Source organism: Clupea harengus, chromosome 8 (assembly GCF_900700415.2).
Source record: "Clupea harengus chromosome 8, Ch_v2.0.2, whole genome shotgun sequence".
NCBI lineage: Eukaryota > Metazoa > Chordata > Actinopteri > Clupeiformes > Clupeidae > Clupea > Clupea harengus.
In genome coordinates, this window is record NC_045159.1 from 23,620,242 (window position 1) to 23,638,283 (window position 18,042).

Sequence of the window (18,042 nt, forward strand, 5' to 3'; positions counted from 1 at the left end):
ACGACTGTACAAGTTGCTGTTGCCGTCAGCTGTTGCTTAGTCCACTGTGAGCTTCTGTCCCGGCCTTTGCATTTCAACTCAACACAGCTGCCCGAGTCTCAGAAACTCTAAATGTCATAAAAGGAGCACTTTGTGCAGTTTGTATATTCCAACAAAGTCGCTAAAAGTTCAGTAATGGCTTCAAATTCAAGGGCCCAGGGGTTTTTATATTGCTCAATCTGCGTCGATTTATTTTTTATTGCTCAATCTACGTTGATTTATTTTGTTATTGAAAAGGCCGTGGAAGAGCAGGTGCTTTTTGACCTCGACGTGATTTGAACACGCAACCTTCTGATCTGGAGTCAGACGCGCTACCGTTGCGCCACGAGGTCTGTTTCTACCTCTGGGAGTCCAGTTTCACTGCCGATGCAAATGTTTACCACGTTACCCTGCACCAAACGTACCATGTTTTTGTTACTAGCTAGTAGTAGCGGTGGTAGTAGTAGTTTATAATAAAGTACCACCTCGGTGACGGGGTTGTGCCTTTAATGAAGCCCGGATAGCTCAGTCGGTAGAGCATCAGACTTTTAATCTGAGGGTCCAGGGTTCAAGTCCCTGTTCGGGCTACCGTTGCGCCACGAGGTCTGTTTCTACCTCTGGGAGTCCAGTTTCACTGCCGATGCAAATGTTTACCACGTTACCCTGCACCAAACGTACCATGTTTTTGTTACTAGCTAGTAGTAGCGGTGGTAGTAGTAGTTTATAATAAAGTACCACCTCGGTGACGGGGTTGTGCCTTTAATGAAGCCCGGATAGCTCAGTCGGTAGAGCATCAGACTTTTAATCTGAGGGTCCAGGGTTCAAGTCCCTGTTCGGGCGTTTGATTTAAATTCAGACATGTGCTCTATTGCAAGAACCAAGGGGTTGTTAGGGTAAGATCCTTGTCCAGATATCTGACGACTGTACGAGTCAGCTGTTGCTTAGTCCACTGTGAGCTTCTGTCCCGGCCTTTGCATTTCAACTCAACACAGTTGCCCGATTCTCAGAAACTCTGAATGTCATAAAAGGAGCACTTTGTGCAGTTTGTATTCCACCAAAGTCCCTGAAAGTTCAGTAATGGCTTCAAATTCAAGGGCCCAGGGGTTTTTATATTGCTCAATCTGCGTCGATTCATTTTTTATTGCTCAATCTATGTTGACTTATTTTGTTATTGAAAAGGCCGTTGAAGAGCAGGTGCTTTTTGACCCCGACGTGATTTGAACACGCAACCTTCTGATCTGGAGTCAGACGCGCTACCGTTGCGCCACAAGGTCTGTTTCTACCTCTGGGAGTCCAGTTTCACTGCCGATGCAAATGTTTACCACGTTACCCTGCACCAAACGTACCATGTTTTTGTTACTAGCTAGTAGTAGCGGTGGTAGTAGTAGTTTATAATAAAGTACCACCTCGGTGACGGGGTTGTGACTTTAATGAAGCCCGGATAGCTCAGTCGGTAGAGCATCAGACTTTTAATCTGAGGGTCCAGGGTTCAAGTCCCTGTTCGGGCGTTTGATTTAAATTCAGACATGTACTCTATTGCAAGAACCAAGGGGTTGTTAGGGTAAGATCCTTGTCCAGATATCTGACGACTGTACAAGTTGCTGTTGCCGTCAGCTGTTGCTTAGTCCACTGTGAGCTTCTGTCGACTGATTTAGCGATCACAATTTAGCGATCACAATTTAGCGATTTCAACTCAACACAGCTGCCCGAGTCTCAGAAACTCTAAATGTCATAAAAGGAGCACTTTGTGCAGTTTGTATATTCCAACAAAGTCGCTGAAAGTTCAGTAATGGCTTCAAATTCAAGGGCCCAGGGGTTTTTATATTGCTCAATCTGCGTCGATTTATTTTGTATTGCTCAATCTACGTTGACTTATTTTGTTATTGAAAAGGCCGTGGAAGAGCAGGTGCTTTTTTGACCCCGACGTGATTTCAACACGCAACCTTCTGATCTGGAGTCAGACGCGCTACCGTTGGGCCACGAGGTCTGTTTCTACCTCTGGGAGTCCAGTTTCACTGCTGTTTACCACGTTACCCTGCACCAAACGTACCATGTTTTTGTTACTAGCTAGTAGTAGCGGTGGTAGTAGTAGTTTATAATAAAGTACCACCTCTGTGACGGGGTTGGGCTTTTCCTCAAGCCCGGATAGCTCAGTCGGTAGAGCATCAGACTTTTAATCTGAGGGTCCAGGGTTCAAGTCCCTGTTCGGGCGTTTGATTTAAATTCAGACATGTGCTCTATTGCAAAAACCAAGGGCTTGTTAGGGTAAGATCCTTGTCCAGATATCTGACGACTGTACAAGTTGCTGTTGCCGTCAGCTGTTGCTTAGTCCAGGGGTTCCCAACCTTTTCTACTCCGAGGCCCACCTTTTCGTATTTGTATTCCATTCTTATTAATAAGCAATTGTTATGTGTCACAAAGAGCAACATCAACACCTGCTACAGGTGGGAGCCTAGTAATTATTACAAGAAAATCTTCCTCTAGATATTGCAATCAAAATTGTATTGTGCACCAGAAAACAACATAAAACCACACAGAGCATTTTCAGTCAAAAGGGATTTATTATCCAAAAGGGTTTTGAAATAAAGAAACTTAATTGCAGTAGGCCTAGGTCTATTTGTGCACAGCAAACAAGCAATGAATTAAAACCAGAATAGACTCAAAAGATAGAATGCACTCAAAACAAGTGATGAAACATGCAAACAAGACCACTCAGCTAGGCCTAATTAAAATAGGTGATGCTTCAGACATGCAAACAAATAGGTTAAAATAATGTTCAAATAAATAGGTTCAAATAGGTCAATATAATGATTCAAATAATTGAAATAATGATTTAAATCTGTGGCTGCAATATATTATCAACATAAATAGAACCGAGCATTCCTGGGCAGTAGTTCGAGTTGGTAAATCTGCGCAGAAAAGCATGTCCTCTTGTAGAATACCACTCCAATGATAACGCACAAAAAAACAGCACTAATGCAGCTTTACTGACGTCTGAGTAGTTTTTTGGTAGTATGACATTACCAGTGCTGTCATTCTTTCAATTTTTCTACAGCGTTGGTAACCTTTTCACGGACTGGTCTAGTTACTTTCCTAGAGAAGTCGAGGAGTGTGGGTTGGCGACCATCTAACCTGGGACTGCTTTCTGTCGGGTGCTTTGCATTACAGTGATAACTTAAAGACGAGCTGCTTCTGTGATCGCTAAATTCAGCTTGACAAATGCTACATACAACTTTAGTTTTGTCGATTGTTCCGTAATTTTTAAGCAGAAATTTAAACAGAAACTTTCCGCCCAACAATCCCTCAGCTCTCTCCATCTTCAACTACCGTCTCGGTCTCTCTTATCTAACTGACTGCAGGCACGCGGCGGTTTCGTGTCAGGGGTCAAAGCACACCGGAAGTAAACAAAGTTGCGTTAAAATATTTTATCGCATTCATCTCGGCCACAATAATCTCATAGATTAACGCGTTAATTTTGACATCCCTAATTAATATTGTTCTCAACTAAAAATCTGTTCTTCGTGGAAAATTTGTGGAAAAAAAAAAAACCTGAAACATTTTCGTGGCCCACTGGATGGTGCTCGGCGGCCCACCAATGGGCCGCGGCCCATGGGTTGGGAAACCCTGGCTTAGTCCACTGTGAGCTTCAGTCCCGGCCTTTGCATTTCAACTCACCACAGCTGCCCGAGTCTCAGAAACTGTAAATACCGTACTGTAAAGAAGGGGGGAAGAAGAAAAAAGAGGAAAAAAGGGAAAAGGAGAGAAAAAAAGAAGGAAGGGAATTTGTATGGCCTAATCCTCCATGACTAAAGTTTTTTAATGTTGTTGTACATCGTAAATTATTTTTAAAACATTAAACTTCTGTTTTTATATGCATTACTATGAGAGCAGAGGTTTTAGGTTCGAGTCCCACCGTTGGCAGAAATTGAGGTTTGCATTATTTCATGCAAAGCTCATTTTCATTATTGGAAATCACAATTTGTTTGCATATTTCTTTTAATTTACCTTATATTAGTGAGATATTTATAAATCTACATTGAATATTTCAATGCAAGTTCATGTACAGTTATGTGTGAGGTACTTTAATTGTTTCACAAAATATTTGTGTTCCAGTTAATACATCCTTCTATTCACAAAACACAAAAGAACAAAGGGAAAATATAAATCTTTGTTGTAAACAAACTTTTATTTGCAATAACAAATTCAACAACAACAACTATAGCATGATATATACAATATAATAATATATATCAGAAAACATATACAGAAAGTGTGAAACTGGGAGGGAAAGGGGTTGAGGGGCACTAAGCCAGTGTCCATGCCTCTGGGAGGGGGGGGGGGACAATTTATTCATTTATTTTTCATGCATTTTTTTATATCCTCCAACCACTGCTCCTTGGGAACAGCTTCTACAGAGGGGCAGTATATAATGCCCTTGTACTGGCTGTCCAGTCTCTGCTGTCCTGAACTGCCCGCATTTCTTGCACGTGTTGCGCAGAACACTGCAGGTCCGTTTTCGGACTGGAGCAGGAGCGGCAGAGGAGAGGCTGGCACCCAGAGCCTGTGGAGCAGCACCCAGCACAGGCCCCTGTGAGGTCACTGGGCCCAGCATGAACAGCCGAGGGTGGAGCAGGGAAGAGTTCTCGCTGGGGGCACGAGTTCACAGCCGCCGGTGCGATAGCGGACGATACCTTCCTGGCCCACGGTGCTGCCAGCCCGGGGGTACTGGTGAACTGGGCCTGGTTGGGGGGGGGGGGGGTGAAGATGGTGGGCACACATTAGCAGGGAGGAGAGGGTCAGTCGCCACAGACAAGTGGCTGGGTAGGTCCAGTCCTTGCACCACCACGTTGCCCTGCCTCTACACCCTCTTGTTGTACCACTGTACCAGGTTGGGTGGTGTGGCTCACGTCTACCAGCTGCAGGGTGGTCTGCTGCATAACAGCCCCATTGTCTAGAATGCCCCGCCTGATCCTCCTGTAGTCTTTCAGGATTAGATCCCATCTGGACAGAGAGAGAGAACACAGCAGCCCGTGAGAAAAGACAAAAACATGAGTGTGAATATGTATGACAGGGCACAGAGGGAAAGTAGTAAGACAATAAATGTTCCTGACCTGCTGGTTGGTGAGGGCCAGAGAGAGCTGGTGCCTCAGCTCCACCACATACTCTGCCATGCTGTCAACTCGGTCCATGCCTGGCACCCCAGAGTGATCCACAGCCTGAGAAAGAAAAAAAAAACATAAAAACTGATAAAAACTAATTTTGTAAACAGATGTGGGACAAAATGCAAATACAGTGATTTTACTTCTTTACACACAATTATGAATTTACATAACCCAGACTCATCAGGAGAGGCTGGGACACCTGGCTGCAGCATGGTGGAAGCAGTCAGGGAGGAGCTTGGAGGCAGCAGCAGTCAGGTTCCCCACCCACCAGTTCCTGCAGCAGGATAAGGCTCAATAAGGCTGATGGCGGCCTCCACGCCGCATGTCCTCCTGCAGCAGTACTGGTTCAACTCCCTCCTACTTCTTCTCCTGTCCACCAGAAGATCAGTAAGGGCTAGCACCCCTTCCTGCCTGCCTGAGCTGCTCCCTCGTCATCTGCCGCAACAGAGCGAGGTCCCCTGCATCCCACTCAAATGTGCATGCAGACAGGCAACCCATGAAGTGACTATGGAGAGAAGCGCCGCTATTGGCCCAGGTCCATTCTCGTTCCGCGGCTGGATTGGATTACTGAGAATGGATTTGAAAGGCGAGGATTGGCCGACGAGACCCGAGCGGTCCTGCTCCAAGTAGCAGAGAAGAGTAAAGTCAAAACTTTGTTTTATTTTCTCCCCGTCAAACGGAGTTTCAAAAATGCAAACGTGTCTTGAAACGGCAATAACTCAAACACAAGAGGTTGATCCAAAAGCACAGAAGAACTTCAAAAAGGTAGTAATCCAAACGAAATCGTTAAATCCAAAAAGGGTAGTAATCCAAACAAAGAAGTAAGTCCAAAGCACAGAAGAACAGTCCATATGAAAAAGGCTTAACTAAGGAAGCTATAAAAGTATAGCTCTTGCTCACCCAGGCGAAGAAACAAAAAACAAATATCCAGAGACCACCGCTTGGAGAAGCAGCGAAACAGCGGCAGAGAACCGCGTTAGCAAACATTGAATGTTACGAGAGGGTAACGAGGAACACGACGTCTAAACAAATAATTAAGACCTTTGTCAGGTTTTTAATGGCGCACACGACACACTGGAACACACACGTGCATATATGGAGGCGACACAGGACACACACACACGCAGGTAGGCCTGAGGTCGCTGTGAATTTATTTTCTGCTTTTTCCCATCCTGGACCGTCCTTCCTCAAGGACCCCCCAGGAGCAGTGGGCAGTTTGTAGCGCCTGGGGACCAAGTGAAGTGAACTGTCCATCTTTGGTCAGGGATGGACATGTGTTCTGTTATTTTGCATGTTTTTTTCTGTTGGGGTCCTTAGTGGAGGAAACCCCTTGTGAACACGGGGAGAACATGCAAACTCCACACCGAAAGGCCCCGGAGATAGCCCACCTGAGCACTGTGCACTCTGGGGAGGACCTGCCCCCCAGAGCCAACGTCGCGATGACGTGTCTAGCCCACTACCAGGTATTTATACCCTAGTGAAACAAAGTTAATTGAACACTAATTACAAATGCAAAACAGGTGTGGAACAGGAAGACAGGCAAACAATTCAATAAGTCCGAAATAATGTCTTTAGGCCACCAGAGGTCGCCAATGACCCCAGTGGCGCAAACAGAAGTCCCAAGTCATGACAGTAACATTATTGAGACATTCCAATTCTGTTTCCAGTTCTTAACTTTGTCATTCTCAATTTAAAAAAATTATTATTCATATGGGACATCCTTGAAGTCACTTGGAGCCCTCAAACATCTTAATCTTTTTGATTATGTCTGAAAATTGGTTCTAAAGGATATCTCCTACAAATCCCAGTGTCATCAGTCTAAGTCTCAGAAGAGGCCCTGGCATGGCTTTGAAGGGAGCACATAAGCAAACGTATTCATTATGCCCACAGAAAATTTGTTTTTGAAGGCGATCAAAGTTTGCTCAGTAAATAATCATATCATCAAAAACAGTGCATCTTTCTGTAGTCAGCTATAGTTATTAAATGTCTCCATTGCAGGAGAAATTTTTCCTTTTTCACTTTTGTTCTTTGTGTTCCCCGTTTCAGAGATTCAGAGGGTAGCTTGACAAAGATCATTTCGAAACACTGTTAATGACTTAAGAATATATTAATCAAATGCCTTGGATTAATAATTACCTTGTATGAATCATGTGCTTATGTAAGGAACATGGCTTTTCTGTGTTTCTGTGTGTGTGTAACTTAGATTATTAGGTGCCACTTAGTCTGCATATGTGTAAGATATATGTGTGTGGGAGTGAGCACGGGCTCCCTCTCTCTCTGAGATAGGGCCCGTGTCTCTCTCTGACCTGCTGGGACGTGGGTGAGCCCAATGAGCTTGTTGTTGTTGTTTAATAAATATACTTATATGCAACTCCAGAGTCCTTGTTAGGTGAACATTCACCCTAGTTACCTAGGGACTCCGGAGCTGCATATAAGTATATTTATTAGACAAACAACAATTGCAATCGGGATCGCTCACAGCACAAGGCTGAAAGTGAAGCCCTGATAAACACATCGCGCAAGGTTTATACAGACAGAAGTTTAGTTTTCAGCAGGGATAACCACATGGTTGATCTCTGACGTCCAAGGCTCCCTATATTGCAAGGATGGCAGTTTTGCACAAGGTCGGAAGAAGCTTATCACCTCTGGTCTAAACATGCTCTTGTACAAATGCAGACTAAGTGGCACCTAATATTCTAAGTTGCACAGACGCAGAAACACAGAAAAGCCATGTTCCTGCTTACGTAAGTACATGATTCATATAAGGTAATTAATAATACAAGGCACTTGAGTATTATATTCTTAAGTCATTAACAGTGTTTGGAAATTATCTCCATCAGTCCTGAGGTAACTTGAGTGAATTTTCACCTAACATAGCTTCTTATTCAAGAAATTATGTGAAACTGCACATGGTTTTAGAAAACATTTCAATGGCAAATATATCATGGTATCATTATTGAATTGAAATGAGAACATTGGGCCTCATTCTCGAACGCAGTTAAGAAGAATTTAAGAGGAATTTCTTCTGAATTGGATTTAGGACAACATTTGGCATTCATGAAAGTTTTCTCATCTGGGATTTGCTCTGAACTTTCAGAGTTTCACATGTAGGCTTATAGTCATGATTCTACGAGGCACCGTGATGTCATAAAATAAATAAAAGCACTACACCGGAATGCTGCGAGCGTCGTTTGGCACTGCCGTATGTGCAAGTACGGCAATCCAGAATTTTCAAGTAGTTCCACGTTGGTGGAACGAACTGCCTAGCACGACCAGAGCAGGCGCGTCCCATTCTACCTTTAAGAAGCTTTTGAAGACCCAACTCTTCAGAGAGCACCTCCCTTCCTAACTGGCACTTCGACTAGTGCTTAACTTGCACTTATAGCAGTTACATTCCTGCACTTCGTTTTTATTTCCTATTTCGTTTTTCTATTTCTTATGTAAAGTAGTATTTATTGTTACACTAGGTCTCTATTGCTCGTAGCTTGACTGTTCTATCCCTTGTACGTCGCTTTGGACAAAAATGTCTGCTAAATGACTAAATGTAATGTACAAGAACACTGCTGTTGCTTTCGTGTAGATTCGGTCGATTCCGACTGCACACGTCACTACGGTTGCGTGCCCTTATAAGGAGCTGGCAGGGCGTGTATGTATGCAAATTCAGGAGCACGAGAACGCGCTTTCAATTTAAGAAAACTCTTCCGGGGGAGCACAGCCCAGAAAACTTCTGCTGCGTAGGACCACATTTTCAAGCGTGCATGAATTTGGCGGATGTCTTTTGCTTACGTTGTTTTTCCGAAGCCCGTAAGAAACATTTCAGAAGAAACTTCAGAAAATGTTCGAGAATGAGGGCCATTGAGTAGTGCAACACAACTAATACTCTGTGTTTACAGACACATCCACCTTAATCCTGTTCCAAAAGAGATTAAGTGTTGTGCTTGCATATGGACAAATAAATAAAAGACTGCTCCCTGAAACATTTATTTTGTCAAATCCTTTTCTCAGTAATGAAGGAGAATGAGGAAGCTTAGAAAAAGGCTACAATAACAGGAAATAGAATGTTTGCAAAATGTGTTGGTGTATCGACACTGGTGTCACAAAGGCACCTTTTGTTTAGCAATGACAGACAGGAACATTCTATTTCATAATGATACAGTCAGTCACTGGAATTATGTCATACTTCTTGTTCACCAGGTTGTTAACTTCAGAGTGATGTGTTCATAAGCTTTTGGGGTATAGCAACCAACTCCTGCAAAAATTAGAAAATGCATCACGTTCTATTTACAGTAATAATATGGCATCACCAATGATAAAATAGATTGTCCATTTGTATACAACAGACAGGTCAGTAAATATCCAATTCATGTTTGGCTCAGCTGTATGGGAGTTCACATACATATGCATGCAGTTTCTGAATACTATAGGCTACACATTTGTGAAACATATATACGATTACCCTTTTCAGAAAATAGATATCCTTCAGTGGACTAAATACAAATGATTAATGACTAATGGATGTTGTTGTTGTTGTTGACCAATTATCCATCCTGACTTCCATAAAGGACCTCCATAAAGGCCAGTAGGTGTAATCAGACTTACTTCCAGCCTCACCATTCACACTCTCAAGGTAATAACCATAGTCAGGATCCTCTGTCACAGTGAATCTGTAGACACATTGAGGCAAATCACTGCATGACCTTTTTCACAGAGTAAAAATCAGTGTTACTGTTGATGGTTTTGTGATCATTATAATTAGTAGTAGTAACAGTGCTATCTGATGATAATCGAAACAATATTAGTGGTAACTATCGCATCGTAATATTTCCAAGTTGAGCTAATCTAGTCATAGTTTACATCCTATATAACGTGTCCTAGCAGTATGAACCTTACTTGAAATCACTGCTCGTGTCCTGTAATCTTCTCAAAGCCCCCAGGAGCAAACCGCCGGCCAGGGCTGAGGTGTGGTAAACCTGTGGAGCCTCGTTTGAGACATCACTGACCACAGAGAGCCTAATTGGTGTCTCCTTCAAGGGGTCTTGGCAAGAAAGGTGAAAAGTCAACCCAATTAGCATAGAGGATGAGGGGGGAGAATAGATCACATGTTACAAAGTCGAAGCTCTTGAGTGCCAAATAAAAGGTAGAACAACAACTGCACACCACTGCACTCTATACACAAGGGAGAAAGCTAAATTCACACTCAATTCCATTACAACAAGACTATTTGTTTTGTTACTTGATTTCCACATTTGTACAATTCTGATTATAATTAAATATCATATCACACCTGAGAGATAGTAGATAGTATTATACCTTGTTACACTTCTTCAGTTTACCACCTAAAAATATGCAAAGTATGTCAAAATATTGTGTTTTAGTATTAACATGTGCCCTGTAAGCTAAATCAGTGAACCAGGCCTTACATATAAACTGGCCATATCTTTTCATTTTTCTAAAGCAGGATAGAACATGTGAGATGTTTGGCATCAGAGGTGTGTGCATCAGCAGCATTCACTTACCTGCCAGGATCTGCACTCCGAGCAGGAGCTGCACCAGAGCTGCCAAACAGAGAACAGCAGGGAGTGTCGGAGCCATTCTGCTCGGACGTAGGAGCTCACCTGTGCTCTGTCCCAGCATCTACACCCACAAAGTAGTCTCCCCTTTATACTCTGCCCTGGTCCCCATGACAATAGTCTAACACTCAGTCAGTGTCAAGTAATCAATACAGGCTGGGTCTTGGTGGAAAATGTTGGAATATAGGAGTGGCCTTTCCAAGAATGAATCAATGAGAAAGATTAAAACAAGTAAAATATATGGCTTTGATCTTTTTTCCCTCTTCTTTTCTCTTACTCTTTCTCTTTAGAGTTGAGGGTAAAGAAATACTGTTTGACATGGCTTAGTGCGTTAATAATCTACTTTGGTCTTCTGACCTAATGTTCTCTTGAGAATATTGTAACATGCAAGGGGGTTGAGCACCTCCATGGGTAGGTGAGACAGCTCCCAGCATGCCCTGCAAAACGAGGTACTGATTTTTTTCATTGATCATGCTTTCCCTTTTGTGTCACGTATGACCGCGAGTTGCTGTTATTATTTAATCTGTGTTTCACTGATGTTTGATGCCTTAGTCTAGCCCCACTTCTGTTAGCGTATCTGTCACCGTTACTGTCTTTGTCATGTCCGAGTATAATGCCTGCCTCCTGTCTCCTGTTCTGCATGTGTTCTTTGGCATTTTCTGGGGAGCTTGAGAATATAAACCTGAAATATCTGTGTCTGCTTCCATTCCTGTGGGCCTGCTTGGTGTCAGAAGTGGGATTAGTGCCCCCTTGAGAAATGGAGGGGAAGATCCTAGACATACACAAGCCATTGATCACATCAGCTGTCACTTAAAGGGCCTAGCCTGGTGGAGGAAGGAGTCTGTTAGTAATAAAGATTTCCTGGCCAGCCCTCATAGTTAGAGCACAGCATCAGCATCACAGAGACCAGGGGTACTGCAACTGTGGAATATCTGCTGACCGCTACTGCTTTTGCATCGCCAACCAGTGGAGAGGCCACTGCCACTTGCTGCTGCCAAGTGGATGACAGCCATGGGTGTCTTTTGAGTTGCCTTTACAGCCGAGTGTTGCAACGCGAGTCTTTGAGTTGAATTAAGGAAAGACAATCAATACAAATTGTGATGAATGATGATGGAAAAACCAGCAAGATTAAAGAAGAAAAGAAACTTGCTTGCTTTTAAAAATGTCCACTGGGCGCCGTTAGAGCTGCACTACTCATGGATCAGGCACTACTCACGGATCGGTAGGGGTGGGGAAAAAAATCGATTTTTCGATTTCTCTCGATTCTCTCTAGAACGATTCTGTCTCGATTCAGAAAAGTTCATAATCGATTTTTTAATAAAAAAAAAAAAAAAAAAATTTAAATGTTTTTTTTTTTTTTTTTTTTTACACATTCATTTTTTGTTGAAATGCAAGCTGCATCGATTTTTGCATTATTTCATAGAAAGTCATAATTGTGACAAGGAGAAACTTTTTCTCTAATAAAAAAAATAGATCTGTTGATTTTCTTTAATTATCAAACACAAAGTAGGAAGTGATTTGAGACTCTGAGTAGCAAACTCAAATGTTTTAAAAATCGAGATGCATCGATAATCGTTTTATCGGTTTAGAATTGATAATCGATAATCGGTTTAGAATCGAGAATCGGTTTAGAATCGAATTGTTGACCTCTGAATCGGAATCGAATCGAATCGTGAGGTGCCAAGAGATTCCCACCCCTACGGATCGGGCACTACTCACGGATCAGGCGGCAGCCAGTGCCTTTCTAAAACCAGACCCTCCCCACTCCCAGTAACGTCAATCAATCAATCAGCCAATCAATAATCTATTGTTGTGTTATGAAGGCCTACTAGTTTTCAATGTTCAGTGTTTTACTGCTAATATCAGTTTCACTGATTTATTGTAAATTACTCTTGAATTAAGAAATACGACCATGTGGCCAGAAACACAACTGACAGTTAGAGTTAAAGTGCTGCACAGATATGAACAGATAAGATATAAAAACTGTTGGACATGCTTGCAAAGTCAGCATCGATGCAGATTCCCTATTTGGAGGGTTTTATATCCCACATCCACTCATCACTAACTGGTTTTGGATGGCACTTAATATGGCGGACCATCCACTTGAACGTGCAAACGGAGTGTAAGTGAGTAGGGAAAGGGCATAGGGGCTGGTTTTAGAAAGGCTCAGGGCCTTGCAGTTGTAAAGTCCGTCCTATCATCTTTTCCTAACCACTGCAGCTACGCACAGTTCCAACCTCATTGTCAAGTTTGCTGATGACACAACCATTGTGGGCCTCATCACTGGCAATGATGAGTGAGCCTACAGAGAGGAGGTTGATACCCTGACTACATGGTGTCAGGGATGGATTAACGAACGGGCCTACCGGGCCCATGAGCTCAGGTGGCCCCTAAACCAGAGCCTCTGCGTGAAGTCGCTGTTATGTATCTCTTATTTGTGGTTGAAAAAGTCGTATTTTGTTCATTTGCTAATGTCTTTAATTGAGTGTACCTGTGCTGTGTTAGAAAATGTGCATGTGCGCCAGGGGCGTAACTGTAGACAATGCAGCCAGCGTGGAAGGTTAGTAGGCAAAGCAGACCCTGCTGTCTCCGTTATTCCGAACATATGGATGTCAGAGTGTTATTTTTGTCATATACAGATATGCAATGATGATTGCTGGGTAATATGTATCTTGTTCGCCAATGTCAAGTCTCTATTTGATCATGTGACGAGACGATACAATATAGCTAGTTTAGGCGCAGAATCTGAACGTCAAGACCTACAAGCTGATTGAGCACAGTACACTGGCTGAACGACGCCTTTCAAACATAAAAGTGGTAATGCATGATTTGCTCTTTCAATGGACAGGATAGCCAGCCCATTCAGCCTCTCCTGTCCCATGCTGCACTGGTAGGTCTTAATCAGTTTCAATTTGGAAAAGAATCACTCGGCTGTTGCCCGGTCACATGTAATGTCAGAAACAATAGCAGGGCAGTGCACCGAAGGTGGATGTTACGGAGTAAACTTTGACCTGTTTACTTTCCCAATACAATAGCCAAAGTATCTATCCAACACATTGACCCTGACTGGGTGCATCACGGTGTGGTATGGGAGCTGCTCAGCCAAGGACCGCAAGGCCCTACGTAGTGTGGTCAGGACTGCGGAGTTCATCATCGGTAGGGAGCTCCCAGCCCTGCAGGACACATACCACACACGATGCCTCAGGAAAACTGGCAGGATCTTAAAAGACTGCCATCATCCAGCCTTCAGACTTTTCACCCCGCTGCCTTCTGGAAGGCGGTACCGTAGTATCCGGTCTCGCACACGCAGACTGGAGAACAGTTTCTTCCCGAGGGCCATCAGGCTGCTAAATGGACATTGACACACTATCGACACTTTTGCACTCGTCACTTACATACACTGTCACTTTCTAATTACTGCTTTTACTTACACTTACATACTGTCTCTTACACTACAAATACATATTTATCAGAATTATTGCACTACCTGCTACTCCCATTTGTCTGTAGTATAGTTTATTATATGTTACTATATGTGTATTATATGTTATATGTATATATGTTAGTATTATACGTATAGGTTGTTATATGTTTTAGCATATTGTATTGTATATTTATCTGGTATATTTAGTAAGGTTATTATATGTTATTACATGTAAATTATGTTCAGAGTACTTGTACAGAGTGTATGTCATGTTATGTTATGTTATGTTATGTTATGTTATGTTATATTATGTTTGCTATGTTATGCTATGGTAGGTTGTTGTGTGGTGCCTTGTCCTAAGAATTTCAGTGCCCAGTCTGACCCTGTGTCATTCTGTGCATCTTGTAACTTTTCCTAGACTTCGATGGAAAACGTCATGAGGTCAAGGAACGATGTGAAGTAGAATTCATAAGGACAACCATGGTGCTAAGAGAATCCCACTGCACTTCCACTTGGCTACCAATTATGTGAAGGCCGATGTTATTGACGTGGGTCACATTGATTGGTTGTTCATTGGGTTGTTGCTGTCGCAAGGAATTGTGGGGTGGTACTACCCCCTTTTCTTTCATAAAGGATACTCCAGTGTACCTTATGCTGAAGGAGATATTAAAGGAAGCATTGAAACTCTTTTTCTAAGCATTTAAAGAATTTTAACCCAGTACTAAAAAAAGACTGTTAAATGGGAGGTACATCCAGGAAAATTCTGAATTCTTACCCTCTGAAATGGTTTTCACCTGTTTAGTGGGAAAGAGGATGAACCATTGTCACCATTTCAAAACTGATTGTGTTTCCAAGCAACACAGACTATAAAATGGACAAAGACCGAGTTAGTGTACAACAATGATGTTTTATTTGATATATTATTATTTGATGTGATAGATGAATTGATATTATGAATATCTGTAGATACGACTGTCTGGGGATGGGTATAAGAAATCCAGTTACAGATTTGTTGAGGATTAAAGACAGCTAATCTGTCATTTTAATCATGTTACACCTATTTACAGGACTGGTGGCAAGTGAGTGTTGTGTAAAGGGTAAGACCATCAATGTTGAGAAAATATTACGTAGTGGGGGTAGAAACATCATGTTAACATGCAGTCAGACTGAGATGTTCTGCACAGGGGGATGTCTGTACTCACCTACAGGTGTAGGGGTCAGGGTTCCATTTCTGTCTGACAGAATCTCCCAGTAGGTGTGAGCAGTCAAATTTCCAGCCACACCATTCACACTCTCAAGGAAATAACCAAAGTCAGGATCCTGTCTCACAGTGAAGCTGTGGACAAAGACATTTTGGTAGACTTTTGCACTTTTGCTGAGATGATATTTAACCAAAATATGTAACCAAAAGCATAAAGTAACATTGTCAAATTAATATTAGTTAATTAATTAATATATACATTTTTGGTATCAATCACATCCTGTTCAGTCTAGTCTTGTCATTTCCCATTCTAAACTATATACACCATATACCAACATTATTACTTACTTGAAATGCTTGTTGTTTTGCTGTAGTCTTCTCATAGCACCCAGAAGCACACCACCTGGCTTACCTATGGCATTGTAATGGTGTTGAGGTTGATGGTAGATATCGTTTTTGACAGAGAGGATGATTTTTACCTCCTGCACCGAGTCTTCTCTGATAAACTGATGAACATCAAAGAAATATTTTGTTATGTAAGGTTAAGTAATTGTATTGAATTAGAAGGTTGTCAAAATAACGCAGTTAATGTTGATTCATTCATTATAGAAAAAATAACGCGTCAAAAACATGAACACAGATTAATTGCACTCTATGATGCCCCCTGACCCCATACGTCACTGTAGGCTATGACAGTGCAAACAGTAATAGCATCGGCCATGGATGGATGGATTTCAATTTCGACCACTAGGAAAACAGTGGCCATCATCAATGTTTTGGGCTGCATTGGTAGTTGGATGTGTTGCACTTTCAAGGAAAGGCATAAAAGGAAGTAAGTAATGAAATAATGTTTCCACCTTTCACAAAATAAAAACGTTTTCAATAATACACTTTTAATATAAATTCATGAACTAACATAACTCTATGAAACTAAACAGCTGGAAATAAATGATCATTTTGTCTGTAGTATTTCTACATTAACACATCAGTAGGTCTACCCACAAGCATTCACTCACCAGCTGTAATCTGCAGTCCCAGCAGCTGCACCAGAGCTGTGAAGCAGAGAACGGTGAAGAGTCTCAGAGCCATTCTGCTTGTAAATAGGAGCTCACTGGTGCTGGTCTGTCTCTTGCAACTGTTCTACCCAGCGCTTATCATACCAGGAGATTCCAGGTATCTAGGGTGTTCTTGTGACACTCTGCCTTATATATTCGTTTGTAGGGGAAGTGTTAACAGTGATTTTGTAATCTTTGCTTTTCTCAACTCTAGTTACAACAGGCACTGTTACGGCCGGAGCTGTGACAAACAATATGACTCAATAGCACGACTCAGAAAACAAGGGTCTGGAACAAACAATATCTTTTACTGGCAGGGTTCGGTACACAGGTAGACAGTCCAGAGAACAGGCAAACAATTCCGTCCAAAACAGAATTCAACCAAAGAGATGTAACAGCACGGGATTTGAAATCACTGCATGAGTAAAAATCAGTGTTACTGTTGATGGTTTTGTTATCATTATCATTAGTAGTAGTGACAGTGCTATCTGATGATACTCAAAACAGTATTAGTGGCAACTATTGCAAGAAATCACTGTATCCTGTGAGTGAACATGAGATTCATGATCAAGCAGCTGCTGTGACCACAAAAGTTGGCCAGCATAATATCCAAAATGATAATAATAATAATAATACATTTTATTTCACAGCGCCTTTCATGTCACTCAAGGACGCTTTACAATTTAAAACAGGAGCAAACAAATAACAAAACAATTAAAATTAAAAGTGCAAGTAAAAACAGCATGGCAACTACAGTGAGAATGCAATCCTGAAAAGGTGGGTTTTGAGAGAGGATTTGAACTGAGGGAGGGAGTCAATGTTTCGGATGTCAGGTGGGAGTGAGTTCCAGAGTTTGGGAGCAGAGCGGCTGAAAGCTCTGCTCCCCATGGTGGTTAGCCGGGCAGAGGGGACAGTTAGGTGGATGGAAGAGGAGGATCTGAGGGAGCGGGTGGAGGTGGCAGTGTGAAGGAGGTCAGACAGGTAAGGAGGGGCAAGGTTGTGGATGGCTTTAAAAGTATGAAGAAGAATTTTAAAGTTGATACGGAAGTGAATTGGAAGCCAGTGGAGTTGCTGTAGGATGGGGGTGATGTGGTGGAAAGAGGGGGTGAGGGAGATGATACGGGCAGCTGAGTTCTGGACCAGTTGGAGCTTATGGAGGGATTTCTGGGGGAGACCAAAGAGGAGAGAATTACAGTAGTCGATACGGGAGGTGACAAGGCTATGTACAAGAATAGAGGTGGTGTGGGGGGTGAGGGAGGGACGGAGGCGATTTATGTTACGGAGATGGAAGTAGGCGGTGCGGGTGGTGATGTTGATATGAGATTTGAAGGAGAGTGAGCCGTCGACGATGACACCCAGACTCTTTACCTGGGGGGAGGGGGAAACTATGGAGCTGTCAATTGAGAGGGAAAAACTGTCAACTTTGAGTAGAGTGGATTTAGTACCGACTAAAAGGATTTCGGTTTTATCACTGTTAAGTTTGAGGAAGTTTGAGGTGAACCAGGTATGAAGTGCAGAAAGGCAATCTGTCAAGGATGAGGGAGGAAGAATGGAGTTGGGCTTGGTGGAGAGGTAGAGCTGGGTGTCATCCGCGTAGCAATGAAAAAGAATA

General features: G+C 42.5%; 6 non-coding genes across 6 annotated transcripts; 4 read left to right on the forward strand and 2 right to left on the reverse strand.

Annotated features, from left to right (window-relative positions):
* Nucleotides 1-299: 299 nt before the first annotated feature.
* On the reverse strand, nucleotides 300-371 carry trnaw-cca. The gene has a single exon. It is a non-coding gene; the product is annotated as a tRNA-Trp (tRNA).
* A 161-nt stretch (nucleotides 372-532) lies between these two features.
* trnak-uuu lies at nucleotides 533-605 on the forward strand. The gene has a single exon. It is a non-coding gene; the product is annotated as a tRNA-Lys (tRNA).
* A 180-nt stretch (nucleotides 606-785) lies between these two features.
* On the forward strand, nucleotides 786-858 carry trnak-uuu. The gene has a single exon. It is a non-coding gene; the product is annotated as a tRNA-Lys (tRNA).
* A 362-nt stretch (nucleotides 859-1,220) lies between these two features.
* trnaw-cca lies at nucleotides 1,221-1,292 on the reverse strand. Its single transcript has one exon. It is a non-coding gene; the product is annotated as a tRNA-Trp (tRNA).
* Nucleotides 1,293-1,453: 161 nt separating this feature from the next.
* On the forward strand, nucleotides 1,454-1,526 carry trnak-uuu. Its single transcript has one exon. It is a non-coding gene; the product is annotated as a tRNA-Lys (tRNA).
* Nucleotides 1,527-2,157: 631 nt separating this feature from the next.
* Nucleotides 2,158-2,230, forward strand: trnak-uuu. The gene has a single exon. It is a non-coding gene; the product is annotated as a tRNA-Lys (tRNA).
* The last annotated feature ends 15,812 nt before the right edge of the window (nucleotides 2,231-18,042 follow it).